Genomic DNA, 25994 nt, shown 5'->3' on the forward strand with positions numbered 1-25994 from the left:
TTATCACACTTAAATTCCATATTAATTCAAAACAGTTCACGGAAGTAAACTAAAGTTTCTTGGGCAGTAAACACCGAGTTTACGGCCGATGAACACTCATTCGAGAAAATTCACGAAAAACATATCTAAACGATGAATTGATGTATAACACATAGATGTATGCAAATGTAGGAATTAGTAGCGTCAAAATAAATTAAAACCAACTCCAAACAACAGCCAAAAGGAGTTTACGGCCGGAGCTTACGGCCGTAAGCTCCGTCGAACTCTTTTTCGCAATTTCCGACGAAATGGCTCGGTGAAAATTGAAACAAATTGCATATTCGTGATCTAGAAGTGATTACCTTCGTGATGGTGTAAACGATTTTCTGAAAATCAAAGAAAAAGTTTTGAGCCTTTTGAGAGGGTTTAAGGGTGTTTGCGGCCGGAATCTCGTGAATGAGGAGATTCCGGCAGTGAACTCCTTTTTACCTTTTTTACCTTCACTTACCCTCTTACCTGATAACTACCCAGTATTTTCAACCTCCAACAAAAAAACTTTCAGGATTAATTTAATTTCGAAAACAAATAAAAATAAAAATAAAATAAAATTAAAAAATTGACATTTAAAAATAAAAATAAAATTAAAAAACTAAAAATAAAAATAAAATTAAGAAAAATATTTTGACTAAAATAATTTTACACAACAAGATTTAACCACTATGACTTTTGTGATGCTTGGATCAAAGTTGTTGGACAGCCTTGTTCCACTTGTCGGTACCCTTATCTTCACATCTTCGTCTGATCAATTGCCAATATTGTGGTCCACTTAAACATGAAAAATTTGTGATAGTTTTATACATTTTACCAATGACAAATTCAGGCATATACCTAATTGTAGGTTTCCGTTATTATAATAGATCCTAAATCTTTATGACCATTTAACTGACTACAACCAGGGATATTGTTGTCCACCTAAATTGAGCAGCGAGATCTACAGACAATCTGTATGTGTTCAATTTTAAGTGTACTGGAACGTGTTTCCCGCTTCCTGATATGCCCCAGCCATCAAAAACTTCCAGAGTATTCCTTACACCGGGTGAACAGACAACCATTCAGAGAGAAGATAGATTCAAGATTTTAATAACTTATCACTTTAGAGGGGTTGAGAAGTAGAAAATTGCATATGCTGTGTACCAGGTCGGATTAGAAGTCACGCAAAGGAGACAACATATGGCTAACAGATAAGAAGAATTTCATATATATATAACTTGCTGAGAAATAGATTTGCATATGTTTCAATCCAGGTCGGATCTCTTCCAATCACGCAAAGGGTGCAACATATGACTAACAGACGGAAAGAAAGAAAATGATATTCTACAGACCTAATTTATCGGAATTTACCAGTCGCCCCATCCAACCGGAATTAAAGACAAAATCCGCACATCGAGGAAAAGTTAAGCCACGGTTCCAAGTACGGGTTCAATTAATGTGACGGGTAGATTCTCATGTATATCTCCCTGCTCAACCTATCCGAGCGTCGTTACATCAGGTTAAACGGATCTAACTAGGTCAAAGTTTGTCCAGTCCTTAAATTTATTAAGTTCAACTTTCCGAGTCAAGTCCATTTTAAAATCTTTCGTGCCTACCAGCACATCGAATACAGAGCGTAGACGATTCAATGTTGGTACTTTACGCCGATTCAGGTTGCCTGTTAACACTTGTTAATTTCATTTCCCATCACAGTACTTACAACCGAAGTTGTCAACAAAAATTTTAAAACGTTGAACAGAAATGATGCTATTTTTGGATTTTTTATAATTTTTTTATTGTTTTTGGATTTTTACGCTATTTTTGGATTTTTTATAATTTTTATTGTTTTTCGATTTTTTTATTTCTCCCCCTAAATTTGTACATGGGTGAGAGTACGAAACAAAAGAATGCGCAAATTTTAAACTATCCTAAAACAAAAAAAATAAATAAAATGTAAACTAATAAAACCAAAATTAAAAGAAGAAAAGAAGGAAGAAAAAAAATAAGAAAAAAACTTAATCCTCAAAACGTATCATTTTCAGAAATCCGACAAGCACATCGAAACGAGCTTTGTTAAATGGCTTTGTGAACAAGTCCGCCACATTGTTATCAGTGTGGACTTGTTCGATTCGAATTAAAGATCGTTCATAACAGTCTCTGATAAAGTGAATTTTAATGTCGATGTGCTTGGTTTTAGAGTGTTGGACTTCGTTTTTAGCTATTTGAATTGCCGCTTCATTGTCACAATAGATAGGGGTTTCGAAGTAATTTAAACCGTAGTCCAACAGCTGATGTTGGATCCAGATAACTTGAGAGCAGCAAGTTGATGCAGCACCGTACTTCGCCTCTGTTGTTGAAGTCGAAACAGTTTGTTGTTTCTTGCATTGCCATGAAACTAATCTGTCACCTAGGTATTGACATCCTCCTGAAGTGGATTTCCTATCAAGCTCACAGCCTCCATAATTACTGTCAGTAAAAGCATAAAGATCAAATTCATAATTCTTCGGATACCAAAGACCCAATTTTGGGCTTTCTTTGATATACCGAAAAATTCTTTTAACAACAATAAGATGAGAAAGTTTAGGATTAGTCTGATATCAAGCACATTGATAGATTGCAAACATTATGTCAGGTCGACTTGCAGTAAGATACATCAGCGATCCGATCATCGATCGATAGAGAGTTTGATCTACAGACTCGCCTTCAGGATCTGGAGTCAGGAGAGGTCGTTCAGCCATCGGTATAGAGGCAGATTTAGTTTCGTGAAGCGCAAACTTCTCAAGAATATCCTCCACATACTTGGCTTGATGTATCAGGATTCCGGTTGAATTCTGTTTAACCTGAAGCCCCAAAAACATGGTCATTTCTCCCAACGAACTCATTTCAAATCTTTTCTTCATTACACTTTCGAACTCTTTGCAAAGCTTTTGGCTTGTTGATCCAAAGATTATGTCATCGACATATATTTGTACGAGTATCTGGTCCTTGTCAACATGCTTTATGAACAGTGTTTGGTCGATAGTCCCGCGAGTGTAACCATGTTCGAGCAGATGCGTTGTTAGGGTTGCATACCATGCTCTAGGAGCTTGATGCAGCCCATATAACGCTTTGTCCAACTTGTAGACATGATTAGGATACTTCGAGTCGACAAACCCTAGAGGTTGATCAACGTAGATTTCTTCCTTCACCTTGCCATACAAGAAGGCAGTCTTGACATCCATTTGAAAGACAGTAAAGTTCATATACGAAGCATACGCTAGGAAGATACGAATAGCCTCCAGGCGAGCTACTGGAGCATAAACTTCAGTGTAGTCAAGACCCTCGACTTGTCGAAACCCACGTACTACCAGTCTGGCTTTGTTTCGCACAATAACCCCTGAATCATCCTGTTTGTTGCGATAGATCCATCGTGTGTCAAGATACTTCTTGCCCTTCGGCAACTCGACCAATTTCCAAACACCGAGTTTTTCAAATTGATGCAATTCTTCATGCATTGCATCCACCCAGCTAGGTTCATTTAGAGCCATTTCTACATTCTTGGGCTCAATTTGAGAAATAAAGCAAGAATACAGACATGTATTCACGTCTCCACTCTGACTTCTAGTTTTAACGCCATCATCTAGCTGGCCGATGATGTTTTTGATCGGATGATCCCGTTGAACCCTAGAAGGTATTTCTTCGTTGATGTCATTGAGAGAAACAGGTAGAGTGTGAATGTTGAGACCTCCTTCATTTGCTGGTTGAGTAGTACCAGATGGTTCCGCGACATACTCATATGCAATAAGGTCAAGAAAGAGTAATTCCATAAGGGTTGAAGAGACAGTGGAAGCATCATTTGGAACGAACTCTTTCTTTGAAGATATGTGAGGTGTCGATTCAGCATCAGAAGAATCAGTGTGGACTGATTGAGGACTATCATGTTCCAAGAACGGCCCCCCTTGAGGAGTAGCAGAGGACTTTCCCGAAAATGTTGTAGAAAACTCCCCCTCAATTGCAGCATAAGGCTTCCCCTCAATTGCAGCAGAAGGCTCCCCCTCAGATGCAGCAGAAGATCCTCCCTTGTGCGAGTCAGAGAACTCTCCTTCAAGTGAAGCTTTAGATTCTCCTTTCGATGAATCAGAAAGTTTAGATACATGCTTGTACACAACTTCTTCATCTTCATCTTCAGAGATACTCTTCCAATACGAACCAGTTCTAGATACATCATTTGAATACACGTTTAAGGATTTGAAAAGTGACATATAATCAAACAACCAATTTGGACCCACTCTTGCGTCTGTTTCATTCTCTTCCAACCAACGCACGTCATAGGATTCCACAATCTTCTTGGTTTTCTTATTGTAGACTCTATAAGTAGTGCGAGCAGCATACCCTACAAAATAGCAGTCATCGGCTTTGACATGAAACTTCGGGTTTGCATCTAGGTGAAGTAGGGTGCAAGGACAGCCAAATACTCGGAAGTGATTAACTGACGGTTTGTGTCCATAGTAGATTTCATTAGGAGTTTTCATTTGAGATTTGTTGATAAGCACTCGATTCTGAACATAATAGGCAGTGTTTATTGCCTCCGCCCAAAAGAAAACCGGCAGCTTTGAGTCACAAAGCATTGTTCTTGCAGCGTCTTTGAGTGTTCTGTTCCGCCTTTCAGCAACACCATTTTGTTGAGGTGTATGAGCTGAACTAAATTGACGTAAGATACCCTTTTCAGCGCAGAAGTGATCGAGAACGGAATTCTTGAACTCTGTTCCATTATCTGTACGAAGCGCCTTCACCCTATTATTGGTCTGATTCTCAACAAGTACAATGAACTTATTGATCAATTCAGTAACACCAGCTTTGTTGGATAGAAAGAAAACACACGTAAATCGAGAGAAATCATCAATCACAACTAAACAGTAAGAATTTATGTTGATGCTTAGCACGTTCACTGGACCAAACAAATCCATGTGAAGTAATTGAAGAACCTGATTGATTGAGTTAACCTGTTTTGGCAAGTGCGGATTTCGATGGTGCTTTCCTTGGGCGCACGACACACATTTTTCAAACGTAATAAAGTCCTTGACGGGAAATCCACGTACCATCTCATTTTTCGCAAGATGATTTAGATTCTTGGCGTTAGCATGACCTAATCTTCGGTGCCACAGCATTGCAGTTTGCTCGGAGATCTTGGAGAATAGACAAGTAACTCATTCTGGGAGATTGCTATTCATATCAATAATATAGGCGTTCCCATCCTTTTTTGATTTTACGAGAATCCATTCTTCAGGGATGACAAAGCCTGGCTTTAAGACCATGCATTCCTTGTCAGTGAAATGCGTAAAATAGCCTTTGTCACAAATATGAGAAACGCTTAACAGATTGTGTTTCAACTCGGGAGCGAAATTCACATTTTCGAAACTTAGAACTCCATTTGACACGGTTCCTATTTGAGTGATTTTCCCTCCATCTCCACCCGCAAAAGAGACATAACCCCCATTAAATGATTGAATGGTGTGTAGTTGGGTGATATCTCCCGTCATATGTCGGGAAAAGCCACTGTCGACAAACCAGGGTCTGACGACATTTCCCCGCAACTGTCCCTATAAAATGTGCGGGTTTAATTAGATTTGGGCACCCAGGTCATGATCTTCCTGGGTGATCCCGATGCCTTTTCAGATTTATTGCACTTAAACTTCTCTAAGGACACAGATGATGTATTGGGAGCAAGTTTGGGCCTCCATTTATAATTAGGTTTTCTGAAAAACTCAGTTAACTTTGTCATGTTATGCTGAACTATCTGCTTAAAGCATGTGTGACTTCTACCAGAGTTGGTTGAAGTTCCACTACTGTTTGGGGATGAGCTTGACCTTGGCGTGGCTATGCTCCCTTTTGGCAGACTGCTCGGGACAAGATGATTAAAAACCTTTTTATGTCTGTGAAAAATACCCTTTATTTTATTTTGTTTGTCTGCCCAATCATCATTTCGAGAGCGACTTCTAGAGGAGTTTCTATTTAAAGGCCTTCCTCTGAACTCGTTCTCCCCTCTTGGAAGATAATAACTTACAAACATTCGATTAAGACAATTTCTAGCAATATGACCACTAGTACCACAATTAAAACAAATATGCTTGTTATTGTTAGAACTTGTGCTACATTTATCAGATTTGTTTTCCCTACAAACACCCTTGCTTGTCTCACTCGAACATGCAACATTATTAGGTTGTGAGGCAAGTGAGGGGTCCTATGCTCATGAAGGGTTGTGAAACTAGTGGTATCTCAACATTTTTATCACAAACATTCAAATTGTCAACCAAATTGTTCAAAAATTTATCAGACATATTAGAAGCACTCAAAACTGTATCAGAAGTAGCAGCTACTGTATCAGAAGAATTAAAAACACTACAAGAAATATTGTCACTTAAAACATTTGAAAAAGAATTGTCTGTATTTAAAATGAAAACTTCAGGTTTGGACTCGATTTTATTTTCAGAAACACATCTTTCAACTTTATGCTTTGACTGATTCAAGGATTGATCTGTAGAAGAAGTAGAAATGTTAGTACTTTCAACATTAATAAATCCTCGCAAAACAAAACCGGAGGACTTGCCATAAACCATAAATGATTCATTGGCAATCTCTTCTTTGGACAAGGGCTTGGACACATATGAATGATTGAAAGGAGGGGGTACTTTATTATACCCTAGACCTTTTGATTGATTCCTTTTAAACTACATACTTTGGTCTATCATATTTGCAACCACCTCACTTGAGAAATCATATTTTCTAACATCAAGTTTGGCGGTCTCAAATTTTCCTTTCAAAGATTCAACTTCAGCCACTAGCTTAGCATTTTGTTTGACTACATAATCATAGTTTTCACATTTGTTGCTGTAGTCTTCCTGGAGTCTCCTAAAGTCTTTAATTTTAGATTCTAGTTGAGCTTTAAGTGGTTTTTGTCCCTTTCGAAGTTGGTACCCTTCATATCTAAGGTCTTCTACGTTTCTTATTAATTTTTCATTAAGTTCACGAAGAATCCTAAAATTTTCTACTTCATTGCCTAATGTCTTAAGTTTATCATGTAAAGTTTTTATATAATCTATACAAGCCTTAGAGCCTGATGGGAGATTTACCTTGGACGAATTAGATTCATGGGAAGAGTATACCATCAAAGCAAATTGTAGCTTCATCACACTATCTTCAGCTGCTACAATCCCTGCTGGAGCATCATCCCTTACTTGTGCTAGATGAGCATTTTTTGGTCCAGATAAGTTGAGAGATTGTATTTGATCATCCTAGTCGAAGGATTGCGCAACCATAGCCTTTTCATTGTTTGCCTGACCACTGCTTCGATTGTTCCCAACTGCAACCAGAGTTTTGTCATTATTAGCCCTTCTATCGGGGTGTGGGCAATCACGAGCAAAATGCCCTGGCTCGTGGCAATTGAAACACCGAAGCTTTCTTTTGTTGAATCCAACCTTCTTATCAGCGATCATTCCCCAATTGTTCTTCCCTGTCTTTTTGGCAAACTGTTTTGCCCTAAATACAACCATGGCAATTTGCCATGTGATGTCCATTTCCTCAACGTCCTCTGGATGGATTTGATCAAGATCTGCAAATGACAATTGAGGTGGAAACTCCCCAGCTACAAGTGCATTGTAGCAATTTACAAGCCCTGCTGCAAAGACAAGGTTTTCATCACCCTCCTTTCCTTTTGAAGAGGAGGCCACATTTGAGCAAGGAGCAGTTTGGGCAGACACAAGTGGTTTACTTTGTGGGTAGGGAATGACTGGTGTAGAAGAAGATGAACCTGCAGGAGTATAAGAGAAAGAAGAAAGAGATTGTTAGCTGAAATGCCAAGATTGGCAGCTGAGTAGGAGTTCACATGATTGATCTCTCGCTGCTTATCATCAATATCACATGCTTTGATGACCGCCATCACTTCAGCTAAAGAAAGGCGACTGAGATCCTTAGTCTGCTTAATCACAGCTACGTTCATGTCCCAAGATTTTGGGAGAGCATTTAGTAGCTTCTTATTAATTTCTGACTTTGTATATAAGATCCCTGCCACATTTATCTCCGTATTGAGAGTTGTGAATCGTTGCAGTTGAGCTTCGAGAGTCTCTCCAGGTACATAGTTAAACATGTTGAAACATTGCCTCAGCATATCTTGGCGACTCTCTCGCATGTCTTCATTTCCCTCATATACTTCAATAAGGGCTTCCCACAGTGCTTTAGCAGAAGTATACTCTCTGGATCCTTGAGCAATGTTTGGAGATAGGGCCATAGTCAAAATAGCCAATGCCTTTTCTTGTTCTTCTACACTCTCAAAATCTTCATCAGTGTAGTTTTGAATTTTCTTGTCAACCACCTGCCCCCCAATTGTAGTGGTGATTCTGACTGGATCCTTTATAACACATTTCCAAATCTTGAAGTCCTTCATCTTTATATATTTCTCAATTCCATATTTCCACTCGGGGAAACCATCAACGGACATGAGTCGTGGAATGCGCATGGTTGTTCCCATCACAACATCGAGTTCTTGATATTGATTAGGACTTTGTGATTCCATTTTTTTAAATTAAAGTTAATTAATTATTGGATATGACTTAATTAAAAAAAATTATTAATTAATTTACTGTTCACAGTGAATTTCGAAAATTAATTAATTAATATTTAATAATTAATTAACTGTTTACTGCCGAGAACAATTTACGGCCGTAAACTCGTTGGAACAGAAAATCACAGATGTAATTTTCTAAAGTCGATTATAAGATAATCAATTTACAGCCAACGATTTTCTAAAAGAACTTTGAGTTTACGGCCAATGATTTTTTTTTTAAAAGAATTTATTTATTTTTTGAGAATTTAAATGCAATGAAATATTATTATTAAAGCCTTAAGTCAGGAACTCGATTTGCTGGAGAAGAGATCGTTTGCGGTGTATAAGCTCTGAGCAACTTGTGGCCGTGAACCCCGAGTTTACGGCCGTAAGCTCGGACAGTGAACGTCTGAAAACACGAAGATCGAGTGGAATAAAACCCTTCTTTCGCTGCGAATATCGTTTTGAGCAAAATTGCAACTGTAGGACGTCTTTGACACTGGTCTTGCTCTGATACCAATTGTAAAGTCCGAGAAACGGATCTACCAATGATCAAAGACAAATAACAGAAGCAAAGAAGAAATAATAAGCAGATAACAAAACGAACCAAGCTTGCATACGCCTTAAAGCAATAAAACGTCAGATACAACTTGGAGAAAATACGAAGGCATCAACAACCTATCTATCTGACACAACACCCTATTTATAAGCCCAACTTACGACCGTGATCAGTTTACGGCGGTAAGGAGTTTACGGCCGTAAACTCCCACTACCATCGCAAACTATTACAAAAATAATATTTCATACACAACCCCTATCACTAGCTACTATACCTAGATCAAACCATTTTACTGGGCCTTTCATATATATATATATATATATATATATATATATATATATATATATATATATATATATATATATATATATATATATATATATATATATATATATATATATATATATATTCAGGTTCATGTGAGACCATTCTAATTTTGTGAGACCGTGAGTTCAAATCTAAAAATAATTTTAAAATACAAAATAAATGGAAAAATCCAAAAATTCTTTTTTTAAATATTATTTTCGGAACTTGAATTAACTAAGAAAATTATGTTTCTTTTTTAACGTGAAATTTTCTAATAGAATATTACATTGTACATATTCTAAAAAATAATTTATATATATATATATATATATATATATATATATATATATATATATATATATATATATATATATATATATATATATATATATATATATATATATATATCCGTTTCAGCTAGCGACGAATTTACCCGTTTCTATCGTCAAATTGATAATGAGTGGCATATTATAATGTCGTGATAGGATATGATTAAACTTTTAACATTTGCTACTTTCCTTCATTTAATTAGTACCAACTTGAAAAGGATAGCCACTGAAACTAAATAAATAAACTAATTATAAAAATAAAATAAATAAATAATACTAATAGTTAAACTGTTTAGTTCCATGGTGATGTATAATTTGGCACCGAACCAGTAGTGGTGCCAAAAGGATGCATAACCTCACATCATCCAAGAATGAGTGGATATGAAAGAAAATTATTTATAAATAGTGCAATTCATGCAAAGTGATTTCCTTTCATACGTATCTAAATTTAACGAAAAGTCGAAAACCATTACAATTTTATAATCCTTATTAATCGATGATAATATACATATACATACTGTGAAATATATAAATGTAAGAAGTGAATCACGGCGCCTATATAGTGTATATAAAACTTTTAACCTTTTTTTTAGCAAACCCAGCTGAAATTCTACAGGATTTTACAAATGCAATTTTATGATATTTTTAAATTATTATTATTATATATATATATATATATATATATATATATATATATATATATATATATATATAGAGGTTATTTTGTTTTCACTAACTATTGTGTGCCCGTAAGCACCAATAAGGATCGTCGGATGGAATAAAATCATAATTCATGATCTGATAGTCTATGATAATATTATAGGGTAACATGCACCATATAACCACTCAAATTTCAGCATAAGAGTATTTTGGTCAATTAACCTATATCAAAAAAAAAGAAATTTTTAGATTTTAAGGGATAATTGATTCACTTATTTTAAAAATCTGAATTTCTTAAATTAATTCAAATTTAATTTTAATATAATTTTTAATAATAACTGATTTTATTCCGTCAGAATGACAAAGTCAACCATAAACTAAGAAATATATTTTCAATTTGATTTTTGTGGAATATGGTTTCATTCAATATATTTTTTTATATTTAGTATGTTTAAAGAATTATACAACATATTATCAAGAATAACATTAATTCGTAAAGAATAAGACTATAAACAATTATTACATTCACTATGAAAAAAAATATGAGTAATAACGGTTAAAGAATTACATTATTCGTAAAGATTAAAACTAAGAATGGTTAAAAAAGAAAAAAAAAAAAAATATATATATATATATATATATATATATATATATATATATATATATATATATATATTAAAATCTAACAAAAACACTAATGAATTCTGAAAGAATAACATTCTTAAGAAACGCTATATACGTTATGACATAATGTATTATGTTAGAATACATATTGGTTCTCTATGTTTTCTTCATTTTCCGCATCAATGGCAGAATACATTCTGGTAGAATACTATCGTTCTCCATGTTTTTTTTTCCTTTGTCATATCAATGACATATTCTTCAAAACCTAAATCTACAAAGAAAACATAATAAAAACGATTTGACTAAAGCACAATAACATTATAAATTACTCAATACTATGTTTGTAACCAAAATACATATTTTTATAAAATTTAACAAACATTCTTAAAGGTATTCTGGTAGAATGTGTATATATAAATAAATTCCCACAGAATAACCACCATAAAGTCGAATAACATTATGTGAGAATGCTTTTATAACATGTATTACTCGTTAGTATTATCAGCTAAACAAATATATTTGTTTTTAACAAACATTTTTAAAGACATTCTAACAGAATGCATTTATTATTCGCCATTTTTCTTTGTTTTCCATATCAGAATGCAAAAACCTTTTCATTCCATAAGAATATAAAATATTATATAAAACATGTGTAGCTAGTAATTCAGACAGAATGTATACCACATATTTATATTTTTAAATTATCTTTCTGGCATTTCAACAAGCCCTTTTTAGACATTATCGTATAACAACCCGAACCTATAAAATATTACCGTGTCCATACCATAAAAATATTTTCGCAAATCCACATGACTTCAAACAGAAACAATTATAATGTTTGTTTGAAACTGTTGGTTTTAAACAATAATGGTACCTGAACATCAGATAAGTATCGCCCATTATGACTTCCACTAACAATGTATAACTTTACATCAGCAACAACTACAACATACGAGAATGAAAGAAAAAATGGCATTAGAAGAACACATAAGTGATTGTATAACAGGGAACATGAAAAAGATAAGAAGAGTGAATTAAGAATAATTATATGACTAAGATATAAGGGAACCTTATAGCGGGCTGATGGTTGCTGCCCAGTTACTGGGAGGGCAACCAATTGGTCAAAATCTAAAACTGAATGCCAATTCACACTTTCTGTTCCCATATTAGCTTTCCTAGCGTCAATGAAATTTATCAGATTAAAGAGCAAGATGATAATTGTAACATACTAACAATTAAAATGAAACATGCTTTGGTTTATCAGTTGATTTAGTTCTATTGCTAATTAACTTTTGCATCCTATTAACTATTTACTAGACCAGGTCTTAAAATGTAGATCCACTACATATAAAAGATTAAGAAACTAAAGAAACCAGCAATTCTCATATGACACAATATTTCATACATTTTGAAACAGTACCATCAAGTTCCTCTAAATTTGACACAATATTAAACCCTGAAGATATTAATTTGAAAACCATAGTTAATAGTGGTTGAGTTTACCAATCTCAAGGCATAATCAAATTCAAATTATGGTTCGCGTCTCAGCCACCACTCTTCGTCGATCAAACACAACTATTTGTAATTAGAGCCAAATTAATATCATTCATCCTTACACTTAATAACAACAATAGATCACTAAATTATATTACCATTAAGAACCGAACATTGGGGTTTAATCCATATTCGAAATTACCTCTAAATCGATTTGATTATGAGTAGAGGAGAAAAAATAGTAAAGTATCGAATCCTGCGGAGAACCGGCTGACGAATCACGATGACAGTTAGAATGCAATTTTCTTTAATGATTAGAACAACCAAAGTTTGAAGATTCGACCAATCAGTGCCGATTTGGGATTTAATTTAGCAAAATATAGGAGTAAGATTGGATATCCGACTGCATCAATGTTTGATTCCTGAGGTTGCACAGTTGGAAGAATGCTATTAATTGAAAGTGTAAAAGATCAGAAATGCCCTTTTTGATTTAATTAATTAATTATTTTCTTATTTGTGATTGGTGCATTTAGGAAAACAATAGTTGCTAGAAACATTTGAACCTAGCTCTCTCTCTCTCTCTCTTTCTCTCTCTCTCTCTCTCTCTCTCTCTCTATATATATATATATATATATATATATATATATATATATATATATATATATATATATATATATATATATACTAGCAGTGTACCCGCGCAAAGCGGCAGGCGTGTAAATTCTTTCGGTGATATGTTTCCTCTACAAAAATGTTATTTTACAAAAGAAAGTACATGTCGAAGACAAAATAAGCAAACTATGGTGTTATTTGGGAGATGAAGTCATTTTTTGTTCCTGGACGGTGGGCTTTATAGCAGAGGAGGGAACAAAGAGGTATATGCGATTGGAGGGATATTTGAATCAACATGCTAAATTTAAGGATATCTAAAAGGGTTCAAAATTTAAATGAATCCGGGATTTGAGGGAACCATATCAAATTGTTGAGAAATATAAGGAGATTTGATGATAAATATTTGAATTCAAAATGTGGTTAAAATTTAATATTATTTTATTAATGGTTACTTGTACTATCAGCTTCATCATTTGGACGTCTTAAAAAAATAATATTATTATAATCAATCTATTTTTAGAAATAGTTAGATTTCTTTTATAAGATAGTAAGGATATATATATATATATATATATATATATATATATATATATATATATATATATATATATATATATATCATACATACTTAGAAAACTAGCATTTTTTCTTGAATCTCATGCATTTGAAACCCATTTTTTAACTTTCTCAAACCATATTCATTTGAAACTCCTTTTTTTAACTAATGCAACTCAAAAAATTTCTTAATTATGATTAATACTCAAAAGTTTTATAACTTATATTATGTTTGATTAGCATTTAATGAAAAGTTTACTATAAAAAGACCAATCTTTTTTGTCTTTTGTGTTATATAAAATCTTACATGTATGAAGGATTTGAAGATATTGTGATTCAAAAGTTTTCATATAATTGAAGCATTCATGATCCAAATATGATGATTTGAAGAAATGGGTTATGTCGTATCGATGGTAATTGTAATATAATTTTTTTCTTTCAACCAAAACAAATGAATCTTTTATATTCTTTCTTTATATTCAGTTTCTCATTTAATATTTGTATGTCATTTGTGTGTATTACTCAATCTTGAATGTTTTGCTTGGAATATCTTTCTTATTCTTCTTTTTCAAGGAAAATATGTTGATTGTAGGTTAGTGAAGAATTGTCATCAAGTTTCTATGATTGAATAGTGTTAAATGAAGAAAGAAGATTCATAAAATGGATATAGGTGTTTTTTGTTTGAGCAAAGTTGACGAATGTTAGTTTTTTTCTTTTGATTTAAATGTATGCATATGTAACATCTTTATATTCAACCACCTAATGCTCTTATTTATTTGATTGTAGTTTTTCTATTTTGATTATGTTTATTTATTTGTTTATTTTTTTGTTAGGTTATCCTACATAACATATTTAAAAGACAATATTTAAAAGATAACAGAATTTTGAACATTTGATATGTAATTATGATAGACTTATCATGATATGTTCTTTATATAAAAGTAACTTATCCGTATTACTACGACAAAAATTACATATGACATTTACGAATATATATAGTGTGATTTGTTTAACATGTATATGCACCTACATATGTTATAAATTTATTATTAAATACTTTTATGTTTAATAATTGAAGGGATTAAAATGATGCATCAAAACCAATTATTTAGACGAATAATAATAATAATAATAATAATAATAATAATAATAATAATAATAATAATAATAATAATAATAATAATAATAATAGTAATAATAATAATAATAATAATAATAATAATAATAATAATAATAATAATAATAATAACAATAATAATAATAATAATAATAATCATACATACTTATAAAACTAGCATTTTTTTTCTTGAATCTCATGCATTTGAAACCCCAATTCTTTTTTCTTTTCACCACATTCATTTGAAACTCCCATGACTTTTCAATTTCTTTATAATAATAATTATAATTTGGTAACTAAAATTTAAATGTATTCATATATAAACTAAATTTCAATATTAAAATAATATATGTAATTCTACTTACAAAATTATGTTTTTTAACTTTTAACATATTATATTTAATGTATTAGTTTTAATATATTGTTAGATGTAAACCATTATCATTTTAAATGTATAATTTTTGAACAATATGTATAAAATACTTCAATTATTATTTAAAAGATAACATTATAGGTTCAACTTAAATATAAATTTTATTTAACTTAAACAATCCAAAGATTGTTTTATAAATAGTTAAAAGTGATAAATTGTAGTGTCTTTCTAATAATGATTGTAAGTTGGTTAATAAGGTAAAATAAATATCAAACCTAAAGTGTAATCATAAATAGACAAAACTTCAATTTTAAAATAATATATTTACTTCTATTTATAAAGTTATGTCTGTAAATTTTAACACATTATACTTAATTTATTAGATTTAAAATGTTATTACATGTAAACTATTATCAATTTAAAGCTACAATTTTTGAACAGTTTGGACAAAATACTTAAATTATTAATTTAAATATAACTCTACAGTGTCAACTTAAATATAAATTTCAGTTCCACTAAAAAAACCAAATAATATTTTGTAAATAGTTAAAAGTGATAAATTATAGTGATAAATGCAAAAACTAAATTGTAATATAAGTTTAACTAAAATATTTTCTAAATATATTTATATAATCGTTAAAAATTTTCAAATAAGTAGCTTAAAATAGCTTATAATAACAATAATTAAAAATAACTCTATATAAATGATTATATTGTTACCTTTAAAATCAAAAAATAATGTTTGATGTTTTAATTAATTATAATGATAGAAATTAAAACATTAAGCAAATAAAATTTAAAAAATTAGTTAAAAAATAACAACTATAAATAATACTAAACCATATATAATATTTAATTTAATTGATGTGTAACTCGCGATTACAAGTCATTCAAACGATCGAGATTATGACGTTATAATAGATTTATATATTATCATATAATTTAAAATAATCAATATATTATATCAAATTAATATACGAATTATTATATCAAATTTAACAACAATGTTAGTGTTATATTTAAAAATATATATATTTGTAAAGACTTCAACTATATAAGTGTTTCTGCACATTATAATGTCAACTCAAATATAAATTTCAGTTTCATATAAAAAAACTAAAGAATATTTTGTAAATAGTTAAAACTGATAAATTGTAGTGATAAAAGCAAAAACTAAATTGTAATATCAATTTAACTAAAATATTTCTTAAGTATATTTTTATAATCGTTAAAAGTTTCCAAATAAGTAGCTTAAAATAACTTACAATAACAATAGTTAAAAACAACTCTATATAAATGATTATATTGTTAGCTTTAAAATAAAAAAAAAACAATGTTTGATGTTTTAAATAATTATAATGATAGAAATTAAAATATTAAGCAAATAAATTTTAAAAAATTAATTAACAATAAAAGAACTATAAATAACATCAAATCATATATTATATTTAATTTTATTCATGTGTAACTCACGGGTAGAAGTCATTCAAACGATTGAGATTATGAAGTTATAATAAATGTATATATTATCATATAATTCAAAATAAACATTATATTATATCAATTTAGTATATACAAATTATTATATCAAATTTAACAACAACGTTATTGTTATATTTAAAAAACCATATATTTGTAAAGACTTCAACTATATAGGTGTCTCAGTGCAACGTGCGGGCATTCGCTTAGTAATAATAATAATAATAATAATAATAATAATAATAAATATACATTTCCAAGTACCGCATTCATTTGAAACTCACGTTACAACTCAAGAGTTTTTAACTTATGATTATTAATTAGTAATCACTAATAAATTTTTATTTTCCTCTCTTTTATAAGGTTGTAATGTTTGTAATGTTTTACTCTCTAAAAACATTAATGTATTTGAAAAGATTTTTGGTTTAAATATGAAGAGTTGATATAAAAGTTATAATAGATGCTTTAGTGTTTTTATGTTATTAAAAGATATAGTATTTATTTTTCATATTTTTTATTATTCGTTGTATATATATCTTTTTTAATACAAATGTTATAATAAATGTTTTTCTAATTTTATGTTACTAAAAGTTGCAGTTCATATTTTTGTTTATGCGTTTTGTTACCCGTTATATTATCATTCATTTGAAATATAATTTACACAATTTTAAACGGTTTATAAAATTATCAAATAATTGTATATATCATAGCAACTTAAAAATAAAACAATAATGTTTAATAAAACGAATATGTTAACTATATGTTTGTTTTACTACTAACATTTTATTTCAAAGTAGAAATTTTAAATAATAATTTGGTAAAAGTTAATATTTTAACTATATAATTTTATTCTCGCGGAAATTCACCTAGTATATATATATATATATATATATATATATATATATATATATATATATATATATATATATATATATATATATATATATATATATATATATATATATAACCTGTGGGAACCACGGTTATAAAATTAATTAAATTTTTATAATAAAAACTCAAAATTATTAATCAATTATTTTAAATAAATTATTAACTAAGAGATGTTTTTATTAGTTACATGAAATTATAATCGTTGATTCAAATAAATATGTAAAATTAATTTTTAATATATATATTAGACATTTTTTATTTGTGAATTAATGAAAACAATAATATAAAATTTTAATTTTAATTTTAAAATAGAGAATAAATACATTGATAAATAGCATCACATTAATGATGATGTTTAATAAATTTAAAATAGAGAGCTAATAGATTGACAAGTGGCAACACATTAACTAAGGCGTCTAATATGATGACACATGGCAAAAGAACTACTCTTTTATTAGTGTGTGTGTATATATATATATATATATATATATATATATATATATATATATATATATATATATATATATAGGGAGTAGTTCAAATGAGAACCAAAAAAGATTAAAAACCCTAAGAACCTTCCATTAGTTAGTAAATATTTACATGATATTCTTATTAAACATCTGAAAATCCTTTTTTTCTCTCTTTTTGATACAAAAATGGCAAAATTGTAATCTTTGCAGTATAATATTTTCATTCTTATATGCTCTAATATTTGAACACAAAACGTATATAAATTACAAGTTTATACAGTCCATTTATAGTTTAATTCACAAAATTCACAACTTAATACAAACCATTTTACAATCATTCATAAACTCAAAGAAATCAAAAATTCAAACTCTACCACTACCACCACCATACGCTGCCACAAACCACATGTACCAACATCACAACCATCATTTTTTTAAAATCAAATCTGTAAACAAAGTCATGCATTAATAACTTAAATATTAAATTCACGATCTAAAAAAAACCATTTATTTCATTCATTTTGAATTTAATGCAAAACTATTATTAAAACTAATGTATTATTACATACTTACACAACACAAAAAATAAACATATTCTGAAGAAAACTAACAAAAAGATCTATACATAAATCATTCATATTTTAAATTGTGAATTTAATGCAAAACTATTATTAAAACCAATATATTCTTACATAATTATACAACACAAAATAAATATATTCAGAAGAAAATTAAAAAAAAATTATACATAAATTATTCATATTTTAAATTATAAATTTAATATATTAAACCGTGAATAAAATTTACATTATTTTAAAAGCAACCAAAAAAATTATAAAATAATCACAACTTAATATCAATTCATTCACAACTTAATACAATCAATTTATAATTTATACACAAAATTCGCAGCTTAATATACTTAATTCATAGTCTAAAAAGAAAATTCACAGTTTAATGTAGTCAATTCACACTTTAAAACACAAAAATCACAGTTTAGTACTCAAAATTCAAAGTTTAATACACAAAAAGTATGCATCCACAACCATATTTTCAACTTAACACTCTTTATAAAGTCAATTTAAAGTTTATACACAAAATTCATAGCTTAATACAAGTAACTCTATACTTTCATACGCATAATTTAAAGCTTCATCTAGTCAATTTACAGTTCAAACAGAAAATTCACAGTTTAAAGCAGTCAATTCGTAGTTCAAAATGAAAATTAAAAACTTAATGCAATCAATTCACAGTTCAAAAAAAAAAAAAAATCACAGCTTAGTACACTCAATTCATATTTTAATACACAACAAGTACTATTTACATCCATATTATTAGCTTAAAACACTTATTACAATTAATACAAAATTTAATATAGAAAATTCACAAACTAGTATAATAAATTCAAAATTTAATTCAAAAAAAAGTACACATTCACAACTTAATAGGAGCTAAAACTAAGATTAACAAAATTATACGACAAATAAGAGATTAAAACATCAAATTCACACTTTAACAGGAAAAAAAAACAAACAAAAAAATAGTTTAGGACTCTCTTTCATAGTATTCACTACTTAAAACCATATCAATTCAATCATTCACAGTTAAAACGAACTTTAACATAACTAAATAATAGTTGAAACATTAAAAATCATAATTCACAACTTAAAAAAAAATCACATTATTCGAGAAAACATTAATATAATAACACATCTTCTAAGTTTTAATTCACAATATAACAACCCATAAATAAACTATGAATAACAATTTGATGCATATATTATAACAAATAATAAAAAAAACATGGATCCACAACTTAACAACAGAAAAAACTATGATTAACAAGAATAAACAGTAAATGAGATATTAAAACATTAAATTCACAGTTTAACAGAAGGAAAAAACAAAAATAAAAATAAAAAAATTGACATACCTGATGTGTTTCACTGGAGGTTAGAGAGAAAGAGATGGAGAAGGTGACGATGTTGGAACGTATATAAAAAGAAAATTCACGCTTAATTCATTCAATTCATAACTAAACCAAATATCACAACACACACACACACACACACACACACACACACATATATATATATATATATATATATATATATATATATATATTGTGATATTTGTATACACTAGCCGTTTACCCGCGCCAAGCGACGGGTGCGAATACTTTTATTCGAAAATTAGTTGAAGAGGCGATTATGATTGTAAACGAGCCGATTGTTTAACGAATTGTTCGTGAACCGTTTTGCAGAAAGTTCATTTATGTTCGTTTATTTAATATGAAAACGAACATAAACAATCATCGTTCGTATTAGTTCGATTTGTTATGGCCTTAGGAGCGGTCATCATTATATTATTGCATGAATAGTTTACACATGTAACGCGCCAAGAACATATAATTATATTTCAATTAAATGTTTTGTTTTGAGAATTAGGGCTTAAAGTGTAGGTTTAGTGTTAATGGATAATGATTTAGGGTTTAGAAGCTAGGTTTTACATGGTAGAGTTTAAAACTTAGGGTTTACGATTTGAGATGTAACATTCAAGTGCAAGGATACAATTTATCTTTTCTTTAGTAATTATAAAGACTAATTTAACAAACATTTGAGTGATGATAATATTGATTTTAATGTTTTTTTATCAGTTTCACTTAATTTTGTAACCAAATGTTCAAGTAAATATGAAAAGATTATTTATTTGCCAAACTAACCATAATTTTTGAATTTTGATGGTTGCTAGAGTCGAGGTTTTTAAGTTGTTTTCCTTAAAAAAATCTTTTGATTTGAAATAAAGAATTAAATATTATTAATAATCTTCAAAATCTTATAAATTTTAATTGAAAATTATAATACAAACACTAATATGTTCATTTGGCATTAGTTTGCTATGACATCACCAAATATATACAAATAAAATTAACGTTCTAAAAACTTCTCAAAATTTGCACCTAAACACTCTGCCAAATACAATTTATAGTGTATAAAAACTCTCCACAATACAATTTTAATTAAAAATTATAATACAAACACTACTACTCATTTAATTACATAGTGTATAAAACTCACAAAAAAATAAAACAAAGAAACAAACAACTAAGAAACAAAAAAATGTATAGATTAAGCTAAAAAACACCACCAAAGGTAATAATGGAAACCATGTAAGGCTGTAACGTCACTTATAGCAACCTATATATAGGTACCCAAAGCAACACCAGGAGATTGATGACCACCAGAATCAATTTTCTTGCCAATTTACCTTTTATGTGGAAAATATGACGAAAATCCGATTTTATTAAAGTCAAAAGTTATATTCTGGGGAGATATTTTAAAGTTGCATTGGTAATTTTCATTTCTGGAAAACTGCTAAAAATCCAATTTTCTGAATGTACCATATGCATAGTGAAATTGCCCATATAAGGACTGAAATTGAGCAAGGGTAAAACCATCAATAAGTGGAGAAAGTCCTTCAAGAAAGGGAGTAGAGTATTACATCTAACCAAAACTTTATAGATTACACTTTAGCACACTTTGCATACTGTAAGTAGTGGGCAACTTCAGTAATTAGTCACTCCATTTTTAGGGGTAAAATGATCCAAGATAATGTCAACAAAAAGGCCAAGAGTATAAAGACTTATTGGATGATTTAAATGAAACCTGAGCATAACATTAAAATACTAACTTCTAGGATTTGACCATGCATCACCAAATATCTGACTATACTCAGTTTAAACCATATGTAAGAGAAGTCAAGTATCTTAGACGAACATCAACGGATATAAGTAATTTCATACCTATCATTGATCCAAGATATAAACTGAAAATTTCAAAAATGAAAAGGAGAACTACAAAAGACAAAATCAAACCAGAAAATCAAACGTATATTTTTGAAGCAACATAAGATATTTTTTGGAAGGGGCGGAAACTGAAGCATCAAAATGATATCAACAAAACTATACCTTTACAGCAAATGGAAGCCTCTTCCTTTCTCTCTTTAGGCCTGCATCATATACCATTCCTCTTTACTTATATCAAGTTCATGTTTTAACTACCACATTAATAGAGATATATTATCGGTCAAAAATTAGTTTGAAGCCCACAAAATTTAAAGATTTCAAAAACAAAATATTCTGGTTGAGATACTGTAAAAATATCATACATTCAACACATTTTGAAGCCAAGTTCAAGTTCTCAACATCTTTATATATAGCTTTATCTACAAACATGGCCTTACCGATCCCATTAAATCCATAAACAACTAACACGAATTGAAAGAAAATAAAATAAAGACATTGTTATTAAATTTTCCATTGTGTTTACCTAGTGAGTTCAAAAAAAACGATTGGTGTGGTAAAATCAACTGAATGATTCTTATGTCTTGGCTATAACATCTACTACATAGAGCCTCTCTTATGTTAAAGCACTCACTTCCAATATATAGACACTGTGCATAAGAAAATAACAAATATCAATTTTAATCCATAATTAAAAATGTTCTTACCATAGTAATTGAATTATGTTAGAAATTACAAGGATGGCTAGTAAAATCTTTGCTAATGAAAACATCCATTCTTTCCCTGTTTCAATAAAACTCCCATTCAAAAGCTTGAAGAAACCCACAACTTGCATGTGTTACTATAACCTTTGGTAATGAAAACAACTAAGCCTTTCAGGCCAGGCCTGACCAGAACCAAGCTTTGCCTGAGTTTGAAAGGATATGTTGATCTTGCGAAAGAAAATAAGAAATCAAGGGTTGTATGGCATTTCATGCATTGTACAGTAATTAAACTTACAAATTTGTAGAGATCTTTTTCCCTCCCAGCTTACATCAACATAACTAAAAGTTTTAGAAGATATATGTAATTTACTTTCAATGCAAGCATATTAAACCTTAAAGATGACTAAGTCGTGAAAGGGCAACCTACCATTTCTAACCAAAGAACCATTACCTCCTGGTTCTGACCAGTTCTATGAGTTGTAGGTTGTGCTTGCAGATCAACCTCACCATTTGGAATAAACATAATACCATTTAGCATGATATATTCAATTTTACTATATAATAAGAGTTATTTCAACTATATATGTATTTATTACCTTTGGCTTCCAATCCATGTTGAAAATGATAGTTGTAGAGACAAATTGAAGAACACCTCCAACATGTATTGTTTTTTCTTCATTGTAATCCTTTGTTGTAGATATATATGACTAAGTATCAAACTAAAACCATGTATAGAGATCACAGAACTTACTTATATGATGCAGAACCACATGCTTTTCATATTTGAAGACTGGTTACTCCAATTCTTCATAGCCTTTCCATAAACCCCAAAAACATGACGGAATCATTTTACCTATCCCCATATCCACGAATAAGCATCTGTAGGATTTTTTTAAACAAAGAAGAAAAGAGTGATAACCATAAATAAATAATTTTAAAATTTAGAAAACCCAAAACCATTCGAACTTACCTTTAAAGAATCCAGAAATGGAATTCAAAATTACTGCAAAAACATTGTTTAAAGGCCACCTGGAAATCTTTTGCTAGGAAGCAAAGATGTTGTTGGCAGATTTGTGTGTGGAGGTCTGAGATTAATCACAGTCAAAAGAAGTATTGATGGGTGTAAACGGTGGTATTCTTGTAGCAATTATGAATCAGAGTCAAATGAAAGAAGCATTGATAAGCGTGGGTTCTGAAGGAAAGAAGCGTTGGTCGTCATCTAGTGATCCAAAGTCTGTCTAACCTACCATTAATCAAAACAAAAGAGAAATAGTGAATTGTTGTGGTGTGTGTGCATGTACAGAGCGAGTGGGTGAGTGGCGGAGTAGCATGGTGATCCTCTTCATCTTCTATCACAGAGAAACTGAAGGAGGGGATAGCAAACCCTAGAAGGTCGGCGACTACATTAAAGAGATTTAGAGATAAATAGAGAATTACATGAAATCAGATTTCAAAATTTCAAATTTGAATATGTGTTTGACAGAATGAAATCCAATTTCAAATTTTGAATCCCATTATGAGTATAGTATGTGATTGAAAGTTCGAAATGCCTTTGTTGATAACTTTAACAAACCGATGGCTAGAAGACATCAATGGTGACAGTGGCAGAGACTGGAGGTGGTTGTTATGCTTTCTTAGAAACGGAGTGGTAGTGGTCGATGATAGTCTTCAAAGAACCCCAAAACACAAAATAGGGCGGTCTTTGTCGAAGTTCTGCAGGTGGAAATAACATCAGCAACCATGGTTTATAAGTAGTAACAGACCCAAAACTCAAATGAAACAAAAGAAACACACACAGATTCAAGAACAGAAGCGGGGAAGGGACATCAATTTACCGATGGAAGCTCTAGGATGTAAGATTTGTCGTTGGACTTGCCCAGAGTTTGGAGAGAAAACGTGGATGACATGAGAGAGAAATAAGAGGAGGCAATGAAAGTTGAAATGGGCGCTAGGGTTTTTAAATAGATTGTTGAAGAGAGTTCAATTCAAAATTTCAATTAAATCAGAGATGAAAGATTGAGGGATGATGAATAGTTGTCATTGACCGAGAACCTAGGTGATATGGTATTATTTAAATTGACTTTTTCAATGGCCAGTGGATTAGATATGATTTTTGGAAATGCATAAAGTTGTTGTAAATACTATTTTCAGGGTTGTATGTCTTAAAATTCAGCAAAACATATTATTATTATTATTATTATTATTATTATTATTATTATATATATATATATATATATATATATATATATATATATATATATATATATATATACACATGCATATGAAAATTACAAGTAATATTAATGATCATGTTTAGGAATAGTTTTAATAACCCTTTGGCAATTTGTTTGTCAGACTTTGTTGAACAACATTTGTAAAGCTATTAGCGTCTTGACATAAGCGATTAAAATCTAAAGATCGATTTGTTGTTAAATCCATCAAATATGGCTACAGATTCGCGACGACCATTGATGATTCTTTATTTTTGAACATTTAAACATTGTTGTTTTCAATTTACCTTTCACGTAGCGTAAACATTTAAGGTCTTCATTTTATATACCAACTTACACATATTTCACACATACGTACGTGCATAACTTTCAAAACTCCATGACTCCATACAAAATTCTTAGAATATTTGTTTGTCTGAGTATGCATACAAACCATAATGCATTCCATACCATTTATTGTGTGTAACCTTTAATCAGGACCGATCCATTGGTTTTTAGTGCCCTGGGCAAAAAATCATAAGGATGCCCCCATATTTGTATAAAATCTATACCATAGTTAATCTTCATATTTTCAACAAGTTCATTAGAGTTACCCATAATTTAATGGTTTGTACGAGTTTTGTAATTGATTTTAAAAAAAAATAAAAAAAAAAAAAAACCCTTTAAAAGCCAAAGCAACCAAAATGCGGTGACAATTACACTGTAAAATTCCAAAATGAAAAACCATATGAGAAAAAAATGACATCTAAAAAAGCTAAGTTGCAAATTGATAACCGAGCAATTCAATAGCAAGTGGGGAACAATCATTCATAATAAGAACCAAACAGAAGAATACTTACATTCCAGATCTGATGAGTTCTAGATCACATAGATGAAAAATATACGTAGAGTTATAAAAATCGGAAGAGTAAAGTTGTGTTCTTGACAGAAATCGAGAGACAGGAGCGGAGAGTTTATAGAAATTGAGAGATAAGAGAGAAGAGTTTATAGAAATTTCGGTTTTTGACAAAAATAGATTCTGTAACCTAATAAGAGCCAATCGACGATTGGGAAAACCAATCGGGCCCTCGTCTTCTACATCCTGACGTTTCATCTTTCTAGGGGACGATTGGGAAGATAGAATCAGAATCCTAAGAAGCGACACAACTGATAGGAGATGCTGAAATATTTGAGCCAAAAACCTATAATATTAACGCTATGG

The 25994-nt window shown here is 30.2% G+C and overlaps 1 long non-coding RNA gene across 8 annotated transcripts; it reads right to left on the bottom strand.

Annotated features, from left to right (window-relative positions):
• Positions 1-20917: 20917 nt before the first annotated feature.
• On the bottom strand, positions 20918-24588 carry LOC145015443 (uncharacterized). 8 transcript variants are annotated; one of them, XR_013665881.1, is made up of 5 exons: positions 24398-24588; positions 23533-24275; positions 23314-23441; positions 23159-23248; positions 20918-23064 (listed from the first exon to the last, which is right to left on the bottom strand). It is a non-coding gene; the product is annotated as an uncharacterized LOC145015443 (long non-coding RNA). The 8 variants fall into 8 exon arrangements; XR_013665878.1 differs by having other exon boundaries at positions 20918-23248; XR_013665877.1 differs by having other exon boundaries at positions 23159-23441.
• Between the last annotated feature and the right edge of the window lie 1406 nt (positions 24589-25994).

This window comes from Lactuca saligna, chromosome 9 (genome assembly GCF_052625555.1).
Source record: "Lactuca saligna cultivar CGN05327 chromosome 9, ASM5262555v1, whole genome shotgun sequence".
Taxonomy (NCBI): domain Eukaryota; kingdom Viridiplantae; phylum Streptophyta; class Magnoliopsida; order Asterales; family Asteraceae; genus Lactuca; species Lactuca saligna.